Here is a 20,889-nt window from a genome sequence, read left to right as displayed (position 1 = left end):
GGGTCGTAGGTACAATGCCAACTGAAGGAAACTTTACCATAATGGGTTGACCCACAGCTATTTTGAATGGAAACTGACCCTTATCATTGTTAAATGTAAAAGTATCATCAGCTGATAACCCTGTATGGCAAAATGCTTTTATCATTGGGTTCTCATAATTTCCCCAACAGTTATTAACAATAAAAACTGCTTTGGACAACTGCATATCCCAAATATGTTGTGAGACCTTAGCATGCTTCTTAATCAAACCATTAATCTCCTCAACCATACTATTAGCCTGAGGATAATAAGGTGTGTATGAAGCACTCACTTGATACCCTCTCCTTGTGCCTGGTCTTGTACCACTATAGCTGAAAAATGTGATCCATTATCACTTTGAATACGTTCAGGAACAGGCAAAATACTAAACTATCCTCACAAAACTGTTTAATCTCCAGTAGCTCTGCTAACAGCTGTAGCCATAGTTAATCCTGATACCACCTCTACTCCCACCAAAATGTATTTTCTTTCATGGGAAGGCTTCGAAGGACCAATATAATCGATTTGCCAGGTGCTCCAGAGTACCTTACCTTGTTTAATATGCTGGGCTGGAGCTTGGTCTGGATGATTAACCTTAACCCTCATCTGACATTGTGGACAAGCTATAAGAGCTGATTCACGTGTTTTCATTGACACAGGCCATCCCTGGGACTGACACTCATAATAAAGATATGTTTTTCCCTGACTGGCCTTGCTTAATATATAGCCACTCAGCCAACTGATCCCAACCTTCCTTATCACTATGAACTACCCTAATTTGTGTTAAATAATCTAGCTATTAATTCTACTTCACAGGGAGGGTCCCATTCCTTGTGTGGCCCTTTAACCACACCACCTTTAAGGGGCATGATCTACTTATTTCTAACATCTATTGCCAGTCCTTGGCTCTCCAAACCTTTATATGGCCCACTTCCCACTGATTAGATTCCCACTGACATATCCACTCTGTAGCACCCTTAAAAATTGCATAAGGGTCAGTATAAATCACAAGAACACCATTCTCTGCTGCCAACAAAAGGGTACACAGCTCCCTCACTGGTGCACTACCTTCTCCCTCCTCTACAATTGTTTTACCAATACCAATTTCCAAAGCTACTGCTTTATATTGCCATTTTAATCGACAAGCAGATGCATTGGTAAACCACACTCCTCATGTATCTGAATCTCCAGTCAATTCAGGTGCCTCTTCAATTAGAGAAGGTTTATAAGATTGGCCTAACAAGACCAAATCTAGATTAATGGGCTGTTGGAGCTTAGAAACTTTAACTGGGCCTTCTCTTAATTGCAATAACTGACTAACTCCTTCTAAATAAACATATCACTTACATACTGTGGCCTTCTGGGCTACCCCCTCAGGAGGAGGTGATCCCTTAAGAATTGAATTTAAAAGAGCGAAAGGGCCTTGTACCACAACATTTGCATGGTACGTAACTTCTCTGATTCCTTAACTGCCTTAGTGAGAGAAGTCCCCTCTCTCACTCTGAATATCACCATTCAGTTACTTTAAATGAAGTAGAAGAAAATAACAAAGATGTAGGTGGTCCCCACGGTCCCTTCTGAAACACTCCACAACAAGAGGCATGTTTGACAAATCCCCACTCCACCCCCAATGGATCCTGTGGGTGCAAAGGCTCCAACCTTTGACAGGCTTAAGCTCATCTTTCAAAATATTCAAAACCTCTGTAGGCTGTAAAGTCCAAGCCCACACTCTATTTTTCCAAAGCATATCATATAAGGGTTGAGAAAGCATATCATATAAGGGATGAGCAATCACTGAAAACCCTGATATATGCTTTCTCCAATAACCTGAAGTCCCTAATAACTGCTGTAGTTCTACCTTATTACCTGGAATTTGCCCCTTTTCAATAACTGATAAAGTATCATCAGGGACTACAACTGCTCCAGCCACCCACCAAGCTCCTAAAAACTTAATCCCTTGCCCAGGACCCTGACATTTAGAAGGTGGAATATCTAACCCATTCTTAATTAACAAATTCCAAATATTTCCAGCCACCTGCCCTACCTGTTCCTTAGTATCACCACCAACCGAGATATCATCTATATACTGATATATATGCAAACACCCAATTGTACTTCTACTGTATCGAGAAGTTTGGCCAAAGCATTATGAGCAATAGTAGAAGAAAGTTTGTATCCTTGTGGGAGTTGATTAAAGGTATACTGTATTCCTTCCCAGGTAAAAGCAAACCGAGGCTTATCCTCATCCCTCAGGGGAATAATAAAAAACATATCTTTAACGTCTAAAGCAGCCATCCATGAATGAGCAGCTGTCTGTATTGCTGTTATTATTTATGATATATATTTAGGACAGCAGCTGTTAAAGATGGGGTATTACTATTCAATCTCCAATAATCAGTTGTTAACCACCAACTCCCATCTGCCTTACAGACTAGCCAGACTGGAGAATTATAGGGAGAATATGTATGATTTATAATTTCTCTTTTCTCAATATCATTAATTACCTCTAAGATGCCCCGTTTAGCAGCTGTTTGCAATGGATATTGAGAAACATGGGTTACCTTAGATTGTGGTAAAGAAGGAGCAACATGCAAAATTCTTGCTTGAGTCACTCTCATGCCCCTACCTCCAAAACTCCACAGTCTACCATCTGGTAAACACCAGTGTTTACCTGCCAACACATCAAGCCCCAAAATATTTCCTTTATAAGGGCTTAAAGCCACCTCCACCGCTGTCAACCTCTTTTCCCCTAGTAACCAAAACTGCATTTACACTACAGGACATTTTTCCATCGCCCCATCATACCTTTTATATTTATGATCTTCCTCAATGGTTTAAGTCCCAACTCAGTAGTTTGTTGCCTGTTTAAAACACTAATTTGGGCCCCTGTATCAATTAAAAATTCTAGACTTACCCATCTGGGACCCACAGGAATATGTATATAAGGTTCCTTGTCAACAGACCATTAATAAGAATTCACCACATGGAATGAGCGGCCCAATCCCCAAACCGAAACTTCTAGTTTTTTATCTCTCTCAATTCCCCTCCTGAAGACACAAAAGTGTTGAATTTCCCTTCCTGAGGGAGTGCAGTTACTGACATTTCCCTTTGTTCTCGAGTTTTCCCCTCCAGCAATTCCACCAGCTTCTGAATGTTATCAATAGAGTGCCCATGTATCATTGCTCGGGGTGCCTCCAATTCCAATGCCCTCCGCCAAAGATCCTTCCATCTTAAAACACAAAATCGACTTGACTTATCTCGGGGCGATTCAGGCTCCCTACAAGGAGGCTGCTCGGGGTGGAAACGTTCCAATTTCCATCCACACCACCACTCCATCGGATCCCATCTCACGCCCCCAAGCAACCAGATCATGTAACACTTCTGCCCACGTTAACACGTGCACAAGAGAGGTCGGAGGATTTCACTGGTTACATTCAATAGCTCTTTGCACCCTTTCCCTAAGGGACTGGACATGTATCTTTAAGGCAACTGGGAGTCCTCTAATAAGAGGTTTAAGGTGGCTAGAATCCACCAGCGCGGCAATCGGTATTCTGTATCACCCCCTCTTGTACATCACCTGAATATAAGCAGCCTTTTGTACTGGACCCTAAAACTCCCTCATCTCGTCATCTCTCAACAGAATTTGATCGCCCCTGTTAAAGAAACCCTCCACAAATACTTGGTTTCCATTTCACCTGGCTTATGTGAGAACTCAACCTGAAGTTCACTAAGCTCAGGTCCTGTGTAGGGGGTCGTATGGATGGTGGTTTGGGGATTCCCACCTTGTGGACCTGTATACCTTTCTGTTTTAATGAGGGGTTGCACATTTCTTTCCCCCAATCCCTCCATTTCCTAAAAACTACTTTCATCAGACTCTCCCCAGATATCCCCATCCCACTCAAGATCTACACTCATAATCAACTTCTGAATCTGGGTAACACTGGGGGATTTTTTTTGCTTGTGCCAGTATAACTTAAATTTTTTGTTCCTTTTCTTTCTCGTAACAATTCTGCCCTCAAACAATCAATCTCCAATCGTTTCTCTAAATTCTCTTTCTTCACCACTACAAAATAATCCTACACCCGAATCAAACAGGCAGCTAAATGGCGCACGTGTTTCCTTTACTTCCACTATCCCCAAAACTTCTGTGGTTCTGTTCCAACTTCCTCACAACTGCCATTGGATCAAACCATTTCTCCTTCGCCCATTGTACATCTGAGGGAGAAGGAGCACAACTATGCCTCTGCAGTAACTCCTCTATCGATATCCTGCCGACTACGCCAATTGTTGCGGAAACTCCCAAAAAAAGAAATAGACAATAAATAAAATCAAAATTTGTTTTTATGCACAATTAATCAACACTCCACAAACATACAAACAGCAGGCTCAAATGCCCATAAGAGGAGAACAAACTATCACCACACAAACTTCTGGGGTTTAACGACAGCCCAAAACTCTATCCAGGGTTTAAGGACAGCCCAAACTGCTCAGTCACTCACCTAAGAAAAGGTGAGGACTCTCAACCTCGAGGAACATCTCAGGGCAGCGTCCCGACCCACAGAAACCCCAAGGAGTTTCCTTGGGCAGTGTCCCAACCCAAGGGGAGAGCCCTTACCTGCAGCATATTGCTCCGGGCAGGACTTGCTCAAAATTGCTCCCCCAGGGACTCCATTTATACCTGAGCTGGATCTGACCTGTGGTCAATACCAGCCACTGTTGGCCAAGGACCCCAACTGCTGTAAAGCCCTGAGAACAAGGGCACAGGAAAGGTTCAACAGCCAGGAAGCCGCGTTTTCATCAGACGGGTGCACCTGCCACACAAGCGTCCTGGGTCCATTTGTGCAGTCACGGAAATTCAGAAATCTAGTGTGGTTTCTTCTTTACTAATTAGTTGACTGTTTGACCACATGCAGCCTGCTCCTTTTTAGGATCAGAAGTCCTAATTTCAAGGAAGAAGGTAGTGCCACAGGTAGGTGTTCTGCCTTCCTTACAGGAATTCCCCAAAACTTTTGTGGTAGGTGCAGTTTCTCAAAGTGAAACAGTTTCTTACTAATGATCTGACTCGGTTTCTCCATTTAAATACTGATGTGTGTGGAGGGGCTAATCTGCCTCACTTCCTGCTTCACAGCAGATAGGTTGCAGTGGTACCTTTAGCTCTAGTTAACACTTACTGCTTTTCTAGATAGCCTAATGATACCTTAGGCTGACCAGTCTGCAAGGTGAAATGTAGCACTTTAGTACTAGATCTTAAGAATGGAAAGCACTACTGTGGTCCAATTTGTCTTGTGTAACACAAATTGGTCTTAAAGATTCTTTTCACTTATCATATACCCTTGACCTTTTTATTACACCATGCATCCATGGTCTGGAAAAATGATTAGTTTTTTATTGGCCTTCTGTATAAAAGCATACAACAGAAGATTTATCATGGTTTTAAAGCTTACTGTATCTGTTCTTCAGACACTTTTTCTGCAGATGCTTGAAGTCTTCACAACAGCTTGTTAATACCGTGTGAAACAAATATTGGGAATGATGTGTCATCGTACAAAATGCTTGTGAGAGAATTAATGACCCTTTAAGATTTCCTCCAGCCTTATTTTTTTTTTTTTTTTTCTGTGAATTTGGAGATCTGGGGCAATTATAAATTATTGATTTGAGCACACTGTGGAAAGAGCAGTAATGTTCCACGATGAGTTTTCCTGTAGGATACCTATAGAGCTTTTTAAATATAGTGATACTGAAATTTTAAGGTGTACCTTAACCAGAAAGGTTTTTGGACGCTGTCTGTGTCAGGAAACTCTGTTGTATCAGCATTAGGTCACTATGTATTGGAGAAATCATCACGCAGTTTTTAATTTTGCGTGGAGCTTCTTCTGAAGGGCTTTGTAGACGCGTGTTTTTTGGCGTTTTTTAAAGAGCAGCGCGGCCCGCCCGTGCCGGGTGCCGGCTGCGTGCCCTCGCGGCAGTGCCGGCGCCGCGCCAGCAGGGGGCACGGGCGCGCGGGCCGGCTGGCGGGAAAGGGCGGCGGGGGGGGCGCATCCCCGGAGGAGACCCGGGACATGCACCGCACCGCTGGAGCCGTGGGTGCTGGTTTGTCCCAGGAGCTCTGGCAGACAGGCGTCACCTGGCTGCACCCAGAACCGCAGCTCCCTCCCGAAAGCTCCTCCTCGTTAACTGAGGCGGCAGCGCTTAGAGACTCATTTCGTCAGTGGCAGTTTTCACGTAGCTTCACTCTGTGAATATAAAAAGTAGATGCTCAAGATATAAAAGGCTTTAGGTGGGAACTGGCCTGTTTGAAGTTAGCATTAATTGCATCCTGCAGGGCCATCGCAGAGGTTTTTCTTTACTGCTCATACCTTGGTCACAAGCTTAGGGTCAAATACAGGCTGAACGCTGTGGCTGCAATGGATTTGCCTTATCTTTGGACACAGGGTTTCCAAATACAACCGTGGTGTGGATGGGACCTGAAATAGCTTTGACCTGTGCAGTTCTCTTGATATATCCTTTAACTAGTAAGACTCCTGTCAGTCAGTATAATTGAAGTGTTGAATAGGGTTTTAAAAAAAATACTTTGCCAGACTTTTAAACTCTAACCTCTTAGAATATCACATTATTATCAGCTGATTAAATGGAGAGTGCAGGGAAACTACCATAATGTTACTTATAAATCATTTGTTCATAGGTGCACTTACAGAATTTACAAATCCCCTGAAATAATAGGTCTTGTTTGGAACGTTACGTAATAGATCACATAGCTCAATATAAGGCTAACTAAAAATGCTGATGTGTATTTCATTATCACATAAGTCGCAAGTAGCTGCCTGTGAGATCAACTCTGTGAAAAACTCTATACAAATTGTCCTTTTTAAATTAATGCCCCAATAGAGGAAAATGGATGTGATTTGCTTCCTTAACCAGTAGATCACAGTTGCTTTAGACTTCAGTGATATACTGAGCATTATGCTAACATAATGTATTTTCTGCCTCTGTGTAGCTTGTAGGTCCTCAAGGCACTGATCCCTTATTTTTGTCAATGTGCCCAAAGCAATGACCAAAGCTTTCAATGTCTGGTTGTATAGGCTAGAAGGCTACCTGTTACGATGGCTTGCATGAAGGTGATGCTGAGAAATTAGCTACTCTAGGCACTAAAGCACTCAGCTTGCTGGATAGGCTCCTGCTTAGTCTTTCTGCAGGGGTAAACAGTGAAATGGATAGAAAAAATTGCATCAGAAGTACTTTACTTTCCCACTTAAAGTAGGATGTAAAACTGTAGGTTTCATTCTGTACAGTCCTTTCAGAATCCTTTGCTTAATAATATACTGCAGTAATACCTGGCTGGAGCTCAAACCTATAGCTTGTAGTGAGTAAATTTTTCAGATTTATTTTTCAGAATTACTCATTATTTGTAAATTTGTACAAATGATGCTAATCATGAAGGTATGTCTTGTCAGCATTTGCACGAGGCATTTTTGGGCACCTCATTTGGAAGGTTTTGGTGCTGTCATCAAAGCTGAGATTTGAGGCTTTTCTGCAGCGTCATCTGAAAAGAGCTGAGTGCAGAGAATACAGAAAGCATAGTGCCTTTATTCAGATTCAGCACCTTAAAACATGGCAGTGCATACTTGTCAGTAATGGATGTCAAGCTGTGTTGTAAAAAAAACAAATGTCAGAGCATTATTTTCCCTTTATTGATGACTAATTAGGTATTTGAGCTGTATCAATTACAGTCAATCAGCTTTTGATAATAATCACTTTTCCCACTTTGCCCTATAGTATTTCATCCTCAAGACAGCTATCCTAACCTGGGAGAAATTTTTACCTGTAACTAATTGAAATCCCAACAGGATAGTGAATGCAATTTCAAGCTAGGTCATGGAATGAAGAAATAAGAGCAGATGGCCCCTTCAGAAAAATAGATTAAAGAGAATAGATGTTCCTGGTCAGCTACATAGTTAATCCCTTGGTTCTTGTCAAGAGGTACTGCCAATGGATAGTAGTTATGCAAGGGTAAAATAAAAGCTGTATGAATTTAGCGAGAAAAAAAGCTCGTTCCCAGCTCTTTCTGATAATTTAGTGCTATGTTTATATTTTTAAGATACAGCTATAGTAAACTGGAATAGTAGCATGTTAAATTAGTTGTGTGTTGCTTCAGAAAGGAATACTACAAAAAAGAGCAATCCAAGGAATATAGTTCCACTTATATTCAATGAAGATTCATCCTAGCATTTGATATTTTCTTGCTCTGTGAAACACTGACAATAGAGTCTTTAAACCCTCATGTCGAATTTGGTGGAGGTATATTTCTCCTGATGGCGTGAGGAAGAGTTTAACTTTTCCCTTGTTAACTGTTCTTTCCAGATTTATTATTAGTGGATAGTCAAATCTTTTTCAGTTCAGTTAAGCACCTTTATTTCTTGGGTTTATGCAAAGTAGCAGATTCTAGCATTTTAGGTGGTTATTCTGTTTGTGACTAGGTAATTCCTGCACTTGCTCTAAAGTCAATGAATCAAGAAGGGGAAGTGAGATTTGAAATCGAATATATACATGTACCATTTTTTACGAAAACTTATGCATGGGACCATAAGTACCCATTATGAATCTTTCGGTCTTTTGTTCTTGCCAAGTGTACTTTTATGCTTTGCTTCTAGTAGCAAGGAGTGATAGAACAATCTACCATAGTAAGTGGTTATTGCTGTCTCAGCTGTCCTTCATCCTTTGGGCACCTAGACCCTGAAATTTTTAGGCAGTTATTTTCTTTTTTTTTTTTTTTAATTTAAAAGTTTATTTATTTAAAAAAATTAATTTAAATTTTATGTATTTATTTATTTATTTTAAAATCCCTTTGTCCTCTGCTACATCTAGAAAGTAACTTGCTTCTTTACATTTGGAAAGTGGAACATCAAAATTTTCTTTCCCATACAGAAAAAATTCAAACATCACTGAACCAAGCAGTAATGGCACCTCAAGATTCTTGGTGTTGATACTTCTCTTATTGTTTCTTGGCAGACAGAATCAGTGAATGAGCAGAAACTTGAAAATATGGGATTATGAAGGCAAGTGGCAGACAGACAGGGCAGGTGTCTGTGGTTAGTAGCAGCATCTGCATTTTTCCAGTTCTACTGGTATCAGTATGACCTGTGTGGTTTTGGTTTTGCTGTCTCACATTGACTGTAGGTGTACTTCCCTAGCTGTGAATCATTCCACTGCTCTTAAAGATGTCAGCTGCCTTGTGCATGTGACACTTCCTAGTATTTGATTATTCCGTGTAAAATCTGTAGAAATGTACTGATAGCTGCTATCTAAACTATTAAATATAGGAATTGCTCCCATAAGAAAATTCGTAACACACACACACACACACACACACACACAGTTGTCACTGGGGAAAAAGTTGTGTTCAGTGAATGCTGGGATTTTGAAATTAGCTGGATTAAAACTAAAACGGTAACAGTTCTAAAATTAATTTGGCACAATGGGATAATGTGGCTTCTGAAACTGCAGTAAAACTGAGGCATCACATTTTCCACTTCCATATAAGCTCTTGCTTTTAAACTGTCTTCAAAACAAACTTGTAAGACTAATTTGCAGTGTCTTGACTGCTGAGTAGTTGCAGAGAACATCATGCAGGTACTCTGCTTCTTAGAGCCATAACATAACCATGTCTATTGGAAAGAAACATGACCTTGGGCTTTTAAAAATACTTTTTACTGAGGAAAGATGCTATTTATAAACAAGTTTACTAACCTGAAATATATGACTTAAAAGGAACTGTATAGTTTTACTTAAGTTAAACATAAAGATACTTTTGTTAGATAAAAAAAAAATAATTCAAAGCTGTTTCCTATGACAAGTAAAACAATACCATAAATGCTATTAATACTAGTATATTTTAATTTTCTGTAAGGTATGTTTCAGCAAAAGATCACTGGCATAAGTTGGTAGTTACTTCAGATATTTATGCAGGTATAAATCATGAGAATCTGTTTAAGTTTTTCTTTAATCTTCAAAATTATGAGTTATATTCTACTAGGTGAATGATAGAAATAGTTTAAGAAAAAACCCAACTTTCTCCAGCAGATGCCATAAAATTTGGAAGATCGCTTTCCTCAGAGAAAGCGCTGCATGGATATGCACATGGTCCTACAGAGGCTTGTTTCAGAGTTAGATCTCACTACTGTCCCGGAGAAACTGGTCTGTTGGCAGAGATGTTAGTTCCTTAATGAGTTGCAGTTGGAATGAGTTCATAAGCTGGACTTTAAAGGTTTGTCACACTTCCCTAGAAGTGTGATCTTGGTCTAAAATTCCATTAAGTGATTCAACTGATACATGAGAATATGTTGAATAGAATAATATTTGGAAACAATCGAATAAGGTAGCAATCTGCTTAATTCTGTGTAATATGTATCTTCATACACAGAAAAGATATTTGGAATCACTTGCTGTTGAGCATGCGGAAGGAATAGTAATTAATGTTATCCCTCTGCTAGTTAAAAATCAACTTGGATGCTGATAGTTTCTAACATTCATTTTATGCTGATGTTAATACATAAAATTTCCACATTAATTTTTTTAAGCTGCCCTTTCCCATTGGGCAGTAGAACTACAAGCTACCTTTGTATGTTTTTCCTGCCAAGCTATGTTACTGCAGCCAAGGACTGTAATGGATGATAAATAATAAGTACTGCTTACAATAATTTTATCAAAAGTAGTGTTTTGCCTCTTATCTGCTGGCAGTGGGAGTAATGGCCTTCTGAAGGATTAGAGGGGTGTTAAAGTCATCCAAACAGAGGGGACTAATGCCAGCACATTCTTCTATACATACCAACTAACTTCCACAGATTTGTTTCATACACCCGTGGAGCAGAATACACAAATGATTTAGGATCTTTCAGGTTCTACCTTTTCATAAGTATTCTAAAAGCATTTTTCAAGTTTTTGAACTATATTTTTGTTTTATGGATTAAAATACAGCCCATCTACAATGTTTATGTGCCTTCACATTCACCTGTGGCTTTATGTTCTTTCTGTACAAGTTTATTTTTTTACACAGTTTGGTTGCACATCAATAGTTCGTGCTTTAGTAAACATGAAGTCTTGAGAATCTGAGCAATTTACATCAAAGGACCAGGAAACTTGTGTTAGAATCAACAAGCTGAGAAAATTATGAACAGTAGGTTGAATCAACATAGATACACATAAAGATTACTCCAGCATATATTGTTTTCAATAGTTAATCTTTTACAGGCTCCAAAGCAGTGGTAGCATTGACTTTCTTAGTTTACTCAACCAGGTCAGTGTCACAGAATGTATAGATATTGTTCTCAATTTCTGTAGTAAGAGTGAGGTTATGCTTGTTGGTAATGGTTATATCGGATCCAGTGGGTACAAATTTTCTAAATCCTAACAGTGTCTGGTGCTAACTCTGAGTTTCATTGAGTTCAATATAAGAATTTGGACACATTACAGCTTCTTGTGATAGCCTCATCTCAGTTCCTTTCCCTAACACTGTGTTAAATATGAACAACGATAAGTTTTTATCAGACAGAAAATGTATTTTTGGCAGCAAGGTGTTCTGGGAAGCAGTGGGAAGAGATGTGTAGCGTTGGAAGAATGTGCATGCTTTCAGCTGTGGAGGGCAGAGTAGTGGTGGGGCTGTGGAGAGGGGAAACAATGCACTGCTGTACACTGGATCTGTCAGAATGTTTCTCTGTACTATTTGAACATATATAACACTATGATGCAACATGAATTTCTAGCATGTCTTCATGTAACAAATCATGGCTTTCTGTGCTATAGTATTTAATGAGAAATAAATCTTAGGGTGGGGGCAGAATTCACTAGAACTAGTATTTTTAAAAAATACTGAAGATGGAACAAATCTTTCCTTCAGAAAATCCTTTCAAAACTCTTCTGCAAAACAGTAGAAATCAAACAAACAGCTTGCAAAAGATTGCATCAGTGCTGAGTAGAGAGGAAGGATCACCACTTCAAAAGTGCTGGCAGTGCTGTTGTAGTGCAGCCCAGGGTGATGGTGGCCTTTGCAAGAATGTATTCCTGGCTAGTGTTCAGTCTGTTAGGACTCACAGGTCCTTTTTGGTGAAGCTGCTCTCTGGCTGTTTGATTGCCACTCTTTTCTCGTGGATGGGATTAATTCCACCACAAATACAGGACATTTCACTTCCCTTTGAACTTCATGAGATTGCTCTCTGCCCATTTTTCCAGCTCTTCAAGGTAATTTTGAATGTCATCACAACCCTCTGCTTGAATCAGATCTCTCAGTTTTGTTGTCCACAAACTTGCTGAAGCTGTACTCCGCCCTATCATCCAGGTCACTGACGAAGATGTTACAGTATTGACTCTTGGAGCACACCATTAGTGTCTGCCCCCCCTGGACTGGCTGTGATGCCACTCATCACAACTTGGCAGGTCAGTCTTCAGTCCACCTCACTGTCCAGTTCTCTAGCCTGCAGCTCATCAGTTTACATGAGGGTAGTATGGGAGACAGTATCAGAAGCTCTGCTACAGATGAGATGGACAACATCAGCTGCTTTTGTCTCATCTGTCAAGATACTCATATTGTTGAAGGTGCTGTTTTCTGTGGTGTGACTTCCCTGTCATAAATCCATGCAGACTACTCACAATCACCTTGTCCTTCACATGCTTAAGAATGGTTTTCCAGGGCTGTTTACAGCATCACCTTCCAAGGGATCGAGGTGAGTCTTGCCATCTTGTTGTTACCCAAATCTTCCTTTTTGCTCTTGAAGATAGGACTGATATTTGCTTTGCTTTAGTCATTAATGTTCCCTGATGACCATGACCTTTCAAAAACAGTGGCCTGACAATGACATCAGCCAGCTCCCTCAGCACTTGTGGATATTTCCTGGAGTTTCTGCTGGTGTGATAATTGCAAGTAAATTGTGATTTACAGAATCTGTGAATTGTCTTATTAGGATTTACCAATAGGATATGACATACTGCTGAATTAAGGATACCCAGAGTGTGATGCTGTACCCTGGCCTTCTGTCAGTTGTGATTGAGGCAAAGCTCTAGAATTGCTCAATGATTTTGAGAAGTAGGAGAATATAACATTACTTTGTCTTGCTAATGGCTACATAAATCTTGCATAATGCTAGGAAAACAGTTGTACACTTATTTGTGTAACTGTCAATTAAACAAAATATAGGGATGGAAGTTCCCTATCAAGATGTGTTTTGGTAGTGTAGGTATCTTCCAGTATTAAATGTGGTTAGTTTGTCAAAAATCTGTCAGGAGATTTTTAGACTACACTGTCTTTCTCAGTGCTCTGAAGCTTTAAGTGTGGTCTTTAATAGTGCTCAAGTCTGCTTTAGCGTTCAGTAATGGGATGTGCTATGGCTGGTGTTTCAACTTGACAATAGTTTAAAATGTGATATATGCATATTAAGAGCTGCAGGTTGTATCAGTTTTTCAAATGACATCTGAATTACGCTTTTCCTTCTTGTGAAAGTTGTCAAAGGAATCACAAAGTTTTAGTGCTATGTACATAATAAGAAATAAAGGATATAGACCCTTCTTGATGACTCGCCAAGATGACAAGTTAAATCTTTTATAAGGGCGACCTAATCATGTTCATATGTATAAATGAAAAAGATGGAACAGCTTTTTGTAAGGGCTCTTGATACAAAATATTAACTTCATTTTGTCTCAGCCCCATTCCCCAAGTAGTATAAGGTATGTATGTTGGATCCCCCCCTGCAAGAAGTTGTGGCTTTACACTGGAAATCTACATCCGAAGTAGTTTTATACCTATACTGCCAATTGCCATGCTTGCACATGCTGCTTTTTTGAGGGAACTAGTTTAGGCTCATGTTTAAAACCCTAAGAAATGTTTTCTAAACATAAAGATTACTCAATATGAACTCCTCCATTTTGTTCCTACTATAACATATAAATAGTTTAGAGGGCTTCCAGAGCTTTGACTTTGGGGCTGGTGGGCTACTTGTGGTGCCATATGGAAGCACAAAAAAGTACTGGCAGAAAGGGAATTGTATTATCTACAGGCTATATGGTAGGTAAAAATAAGACAGTAAGGGTCATTTTTTCAGACACCTGCTAGGAAGGATCATAAGGTAACTGCGGCTTTAAGACATCTCTGAAGGTCCAGTCTCCTGCTCAGAGCAGGACAAAAGCCAATGCTCTTGCCAATATTTAGGCAGCAAGATTAAGTGTTCCTGAAACAGGGAGGAACATGGCAGTCAAGTATTTTTGTCCTGGTAGGATGTAGCATCCAGGTTTCAAGTGCTTGAGAGTAGGACACTGGGTATTGTTCTTCCACGTGTTTAAGTTGCTTTTGGATTTTTTTTATTTTTCAGTTATGAAACAAATGAGTTAACATTTTTGCAGTTAGTGGATTCCTGACCTTGCTAATGTAAAAACATTCATGTTTACCTACTGTTGACAGCTTGCTTTACATCATACAGGAAATTTTAGCACTTCGTTACAGATTCAGAAACTCTCTTCACAAGGAGATAAATAGTAATTTTCAGGAGTAGGGTGGATAAATGGGATGGGAGCCTGTGTTTACGTCATGTTTTTATTCTGGAGCAGGACTGACTGAACATCTGTTAGTAGCTCATGTTACTTCTGAGTTTCTACTGAGGTACTTTCTTCTTTATTGCTAATATTAATCAGTCTAAACAGATTTTAGTGGAGTAATTCTTGATGTGAAGGTAATAGGTGTTCAATTAGTTTTGAATTGCTTAAATAAAAAGGCCTATTCAAAATATTTGTCATACTGGTGACTGAAATGTATTTTCAGATCAGTGCAGACAGTAGTACCTAGACTGTAAAATAGAACTTACAATGCCTGTGAATGCAATTTAAATATTGGTTTGAGTCCTTTAACAAGGATATTATTAATTTGAGTATGCTGAATGCTGTAGACATCATTCTAGCATGAACCACTCATTTTATTGTAAATTCAAATTAGATTCATTGTCAGTTGCTTCTGCAAAAATAAGGTGGCATATGAAAGACAGTTATTTGTAATTCTACTATTGTAATAATGTGCATTTGTTAAAACAAATTCCTATGTTTCTTATGCACAGTTCATGTTCTTAATGTATTACTTTTTATGCCAGTTCAGAATTAGGACCTTCTGTGCAGGGTAAATTTGTAATTTAAAAACATCAAAATAATGGCTGAAGAGGATAGGTGGAGTTTTCTGAAGTTCATATAGGAATGTGAATGGGTGCAATAATAGAGCAGTTGCAGTAAAAATTAAAAATTTTAGTGCATTTTTAAGTGTTTTAGGCCCATTCAAATGGATCTAGGTGTAACCATTCCACATATTTTACTTCCTTAATATAAATTTTTTGATACTATTTTTGTTTACTTGATTACTTCAGTTCTTTAATTTGCCTTTTTCATGAAGATACACTAATTAGTATTTGCTCTGGAAGTATCTTGTGGGTGGAAAAAGGGATACTTGTCTAAGCATTTACTTATATCAGAAAATGTTTGGTTGCTATTCTTAATTTTTTTTCTGGAGGATTGGGATGCTATATACAATTTAACTTAAGGAATTCTGCATTTTCTGTGAATGTATAAACAGAGAAACTGCTTTAAAGCTAACTAGACTGTTAGACATGTTTTAAGTACTCAAATGCAGGAGGCTAAGTTTACCTCTTCTGTTTAGTGCAAAAATTGGAAGGGTTGTCCAGCTTCATACTGATCAATGGGACAGGGCAAGTGAGTAGTAGGTCTCTTGGAGGCTGCTTTCAGGAAATCTGGGGTTTATTTCAGAAAGCCTTTTGAAATGTATTAAAGCCTTAGTGTGGTGATTCTGGTTCAAGTTCATGTTGTGCAGTACTATTTTCAGCTGAGTAGACAATAAATATTTGTTGGAGAGGTACTGTTTCAGAACTTTAATTGCCCCATTAGTCGGGGAGGAATAAAGGAGCCCACTATAAGAGATGTATAATCTAAAGCACAGCTGAGACCATTTTACTGTGACAGTGGTGAGATTAAGCTCTCATCGATGTCATCAAAATTAGTATTGTTGGGTTTCTCATACTATGTTGCTGCACTTTGAATTTACCAGAACAAGTCATGGAAGGGCTGTGAGCATTAAATCAACATCCAGCATAGCAGACTTTCTATGACTTGGCTTCATTTTGAAAGTTCTAACTGCCAGTGTTTTCAGAATAAGTGTGCTTAAAATGTGCCTTCTGAGATAAAGTATGGATTTTGCCACAATGAAAATTTTCAAGTAGGAAACAGTACAGAATGATGGAGAATTTTACCCATGGTATAAAAGTAATGTTTTAATCCCAAAGTCTGTTTCAGAAGCACGCACTGATATTGAATGGGAACGATTGTAGAAAGTTTGAAGAAACTGAACTGATATTGTCCATGGCTTTTTCTCCATTAAGGAAAAACTATTTTTATTCTGAAATTTTGCAACAGGGATTTGGAGTCCCCCTCATCCTCTGGAAGCTTGTCTCTTATCAAAGCTTGAGTGTGTTCCTCAAAGGAGATCTTTATAAAATACAGACTAACAAACCAAAGTCCGTTTTATATAATGTCATCATTTTGATTTTTTTTAACGTGAAACCATAAGGAATCATACTGTCAGACCAGATATCCATCTAACTCAGTGTTGTTTCTCCAGCAATGGTCAACAGCAGTGACTTTTTCAAGAAGAGGACCGGGAACGTATCTAAAGATACTTCCACAGTCTTCAGTTTGACTTAAGATTAAGCTTTCTAAATTGAAGATGGTGTAATTCAGCTATGAAGTCTTGAGAATTTACTGAGAAATACTGTTGGTTTTGGTGCTTCTTTCTCTTAGCTACAAGCTAATAAAATTGAAATAGTCCAAATAAAGCAAAATATATTGCTGCTGTTGTATAGTGTTATTAATTTGCAAAGCCACCTCAGTGTATTTCAGTCAGGCATTATGTAAGAGTACTTCTAAAGGATAATGCTGTTGCTACAATATTTTCATTTTCAAAATTAATGTGGAAACTATTTCTAGTGAAATTGCAGTGCAGTTCTGTCAACCTCCTGTTTTCTGAAGCCATGATCATTTGGATGTCCTAGAATTTGAGCCTTGGATTCTTTACTTCCATCTGAACTAAAAAACAAACAGTATGAAATTATTTGGGTTTAATAGGGTGACTGATAATGCTTCTGAATCTAACGAAAAATAGGAGACTGTTTCTTAAGGATTTACAGACATATTTACCTGGTTCCTGTTTCTCCTGATTTTTTGTTTTGGAAACATTGTATTAAGGACAAATGCGGTGAACCTTCCTGTTTGACATTTGGTCTTGCATTCATGTAGAACAAAGTGATGATCTGTATTTGGCTGTAGTAAACCATTACAGTCAAAACCGAGTATTTATATTGGCTTAGCAGAGGGAGTTGGAATCCTGGTTTGTAGTATTGCCACAGGAAAATTAGTTCTACCTAAAGATTAACGTGAAACAATTCTACTTCGTCATTATCTGATGTATCTAGCAACATTATTTGGTGAATTAACTGAGGAGTAATCATTGCTTAGATAGATCTCTCTTCTGTGATTAAATGCAAAGAAATAAAATCCATGCAGTTGTTACTTCATCCACTTAAATTCCTGGGCTGTGGCATTAGCTGCATGCTTGGTCTGAGAACATGGGATTTTAATCTCTAGCATTATGGGAAGCTTTAACTACATGCCTATTTACTGTTTGTGATCTAGGAAATGTCATTGCTTCATATAGCTAAACAGTACAGAATGTAATCTAAGGATTAAGGAAAAGCAAATCTTCCTATTCATTTGACCTTGAAAATCTGATTGGATTTCCTGTGTGATCTGGCATGATTTTTCCCTAATTATCTAAAGCTTGATGTATGTGAACAACAGATATTGAATGAACTGTGCAGATATGGATAGAACTCTAATGCTTACATTTATTTCATATTCATCTCAGATTTGAGTGCAAAAAAAATGACAAGAATAAAACCAGAAAAATATGAGATAAAATGTGGTCTCAGTGCAAGATAAACTTTTAGTAATTCAGTAGCCTTGACTTTGTTCATTTAACATGGAAGTCTTATGATAGCAGTGAATATGCATAAAGTCTTAAGTCAGCTTGATTAACTTCAAACCACAATAGGAAATTTTTTTATCTTACTTCGTAGTGCTATGTCAATGGGCTATGGCTATTAGAAGAAAAACAGGTCATTCGACTTTAAAATGAATGGGGAAAATTGTGATCCATTTTGCAGAGAGTTGATTGACAGCCTCTTACAGGTTTCAGTAGCTTCTTCAAGCTGATGGAAAGTTGATTGAATAGTGAAAGTTAATAAAGAAATGGTTGTTCTTAAAATGGTCAATAAAAAGTATGTAGCTGTTTGGGGTAGGGAAACTGATCTTCAGAGTGATGAATTTAATCTTTTAATATTTACTTCAGCTACTTCAAGTTGAGTTTACTAGAGCAAGAAGGAAATGTTCTTTCAATGACCTTTTAACTTTTTTTTTTTGTATTAAACGAAAATATTATTGAATTACGAGTGTATCTAGCATTAATCGAGTTGTTTCAGTCAAGTCCTTAAAATACTGAATTAAAGTAAGCTAAAATAGTTGGGAAATACAAATAATGTAGTGATCTCTGAAGGAATTTATGCAACTGGCTTATCAGGAATGTAATGGAGATATTGTTAGACCTCTGCTCTTAACTCTTCAAATGCTTTTTAACTTTGACAAGTCCATTTGAGACATCTGAATGTTCCTGACTAATTTTTAAAACTAATTTTTAGGTGTAATATTACTTGGCAGTTTTGAAGAAGGTCCTTAAACAACTGTTCATTCATAAAATTTTGGTTTTAATTTAGAATTCTTTACTACTTATAGAAATACTGGTTTTATAAAATTAAATTATCAGGTGGGATTGCAGTATATGCGATACTATGAAGTTGTGTACAACGGTGTTTGACTTAACAGGAGAAAACAAAGTTTGGCTTTACCAGTTCATAAAAGCACGTTGGGCTTTGTTAAAGGTACTTTTATTTTGTAAATTCAGATTGCTTCAGGAAAAAGTCCTTCACTGTAACAGTAATTATAGTTACTGAAAACTTCTAAAGATCTTGTATCAATCTAACTACCAAGAGTCTTCAGTGCACTGATCTGTTCCAAAATACTACAGCACAGTGCATTAATTTCTAATCTGGAATGGAGTTGAACTGTGGTTTTCTGATTTTTCTGGACAAATTCTAGTCCTAATATTTAAAGTCAATACTAAGTGAAGTCATATCAAATTTTGTTGTAACTGCATTTATCTCAGACTTAACAAAATGGATTTATTTTGATTAAAATTTTAATATTTGGTATTTCTTGGTGTAAAATGTTGCTAAAGAACAGCATACCTCTGATCAGTTTTGAGCTTTGAGTATTTATGCTGTTGATAGCATATACCACCAGCAGCATTAAAAATCAGTGTCAGGTTTGATTTCTCTTGGAAAACAATACTAGATAGTTAGAGGTTTGTATGTTTTACAAGTGGAAAACAAAGAGCTTTGTCATAAATGCCCTTGTTACATCAGGAATCAGAGGTGGTAAAAGTAGTTTATTTGTATTTGAGTGCCTTGATAATATTGCGCTCTTACATCTGAATGTGATATTCAGAAACTTCTACTTCTAAACAATACCAGTCACTTGCTTTCTGAGTGGGAACATCATGCCCTGTAAAATTTTAGTCTTAATTTCATCTGGAAATTAATTTCAGTGTAACTTTACATCTATTTAATTGTCTATAATTCTCTAGTCCATAAAGTGGCATCTATAAAGAACATGTGAATTCCATTTTTACCTGGATTCAGCTGCTAAAATATGTTCCTCAGTAGCTGTCAGCCTGTGGGCTGAGGGTTTTGGAGTTCTTTCTGAGCATGCTGCAACATAAAGGATGCTTCAGAGGAAAGTTGCTCTGGGGCTCCTCCAGAATGTTTATATTACCACAATCCATATGAATCAAACATCCTAGGGACTTGCCAGGAAGGTGTGAAAGTGTAGCTGGGGAAGGCTTTTCTTTTAAGAAGCTTTCAGGTAGTCTGAGGCTAGTTTGACTTTCTTAGTTCTTCAGTCACTAAACATTTGAATACATGCAATTGTATTCATTCACTGAACATCTGAATACATGCAATTGTATTCATTTCCTGTTCTGTGCTAGCGAGGTGAAAACTTGCACGGAAAAATGGAGTTTCAGTTATTGGGAAAGATGTTGGCATCTTAATTTTTACTGTGGTAAATGGGAACAGACTGATACTCATTAAACAAAGCTGCTCATCATGCATGGATTTTTTCACTATTAAGAAATGTGTTGGTTTACTACAGTTTTTCATTGGAAGCAATTTCAAACTAAATTGTCTTTTAAAGTGTATCTAAAGGATGCTGTCTTCTTTTATATTTTTGATTGGTTTCTTTGCACTCAGTTTTTGTTACTCTCTCTTGTTGGCGTAAGATCACATTGCCACTGAAACTTCAAGGTCTTGATAAACGTAATAAACTTCTAGTTCAATAGAAGGGTGTTTCTTGTTGTGAAAAGCAAACAAGATATTTGAAGATGATTGTGGAGGACAAATGCTAGATGACCAGAGAAGAACTCTTGTTACACTTCTGAAATTGTTTGGATTTTGCTACATCCTGTGCTAACATGTTTAACACTGCAACCCACAGCATGCTGGACCCAATCCAGAAAAGACTTCAAGTAGTGCTTCATTTTCAGTCTCCTTTTATGTTCCTCATATTTCCTCACCAATGAAATGAAATCTGCAGTTTTTCATTAGCACATGGGACAGTCAATATTTGGAGAAAACTTTAATCAAGAATCAGTTTTGTATTTATCTCTGGAAT

At 38.1% G+C, this 20,889-nt stretch overlaps 1 protein-coding gene across 4 annotated transcripts in view; it reads left to right on the top strand.

Annotated features, from left to right (window-relative positions):
- The window catches only part of KHDRBS3 (KH RNA binding domain containing, signal transduction associated 3), a 101,845-nt gene that overhangs the window by 9,765 nt on the left and 71,191 nt on the right, over nt 1-20,889 (top strand). The window lies entirely within an intron of this gene.

This window comes from Tyto alba, unplaced genomic scaffold (genome assembly GCF_018691265.1).
Source record: "Tyto alba isolate M040663 unplaced genomic scaffold, T.alba_DEE_v4.0 Super-Scaffold_9, whole genome shotgun sequence".
NCBI lineage: Eukaryota > Metazoa > Chordata > Aves > Strigiformes > Tytonidae > Tyto > Tyto alba.
The sequence above is the reverse complement of the archived record's forward strand: the minus strand, read 5'-3'. Positions and strand labels throughout refer to the sequence as shown.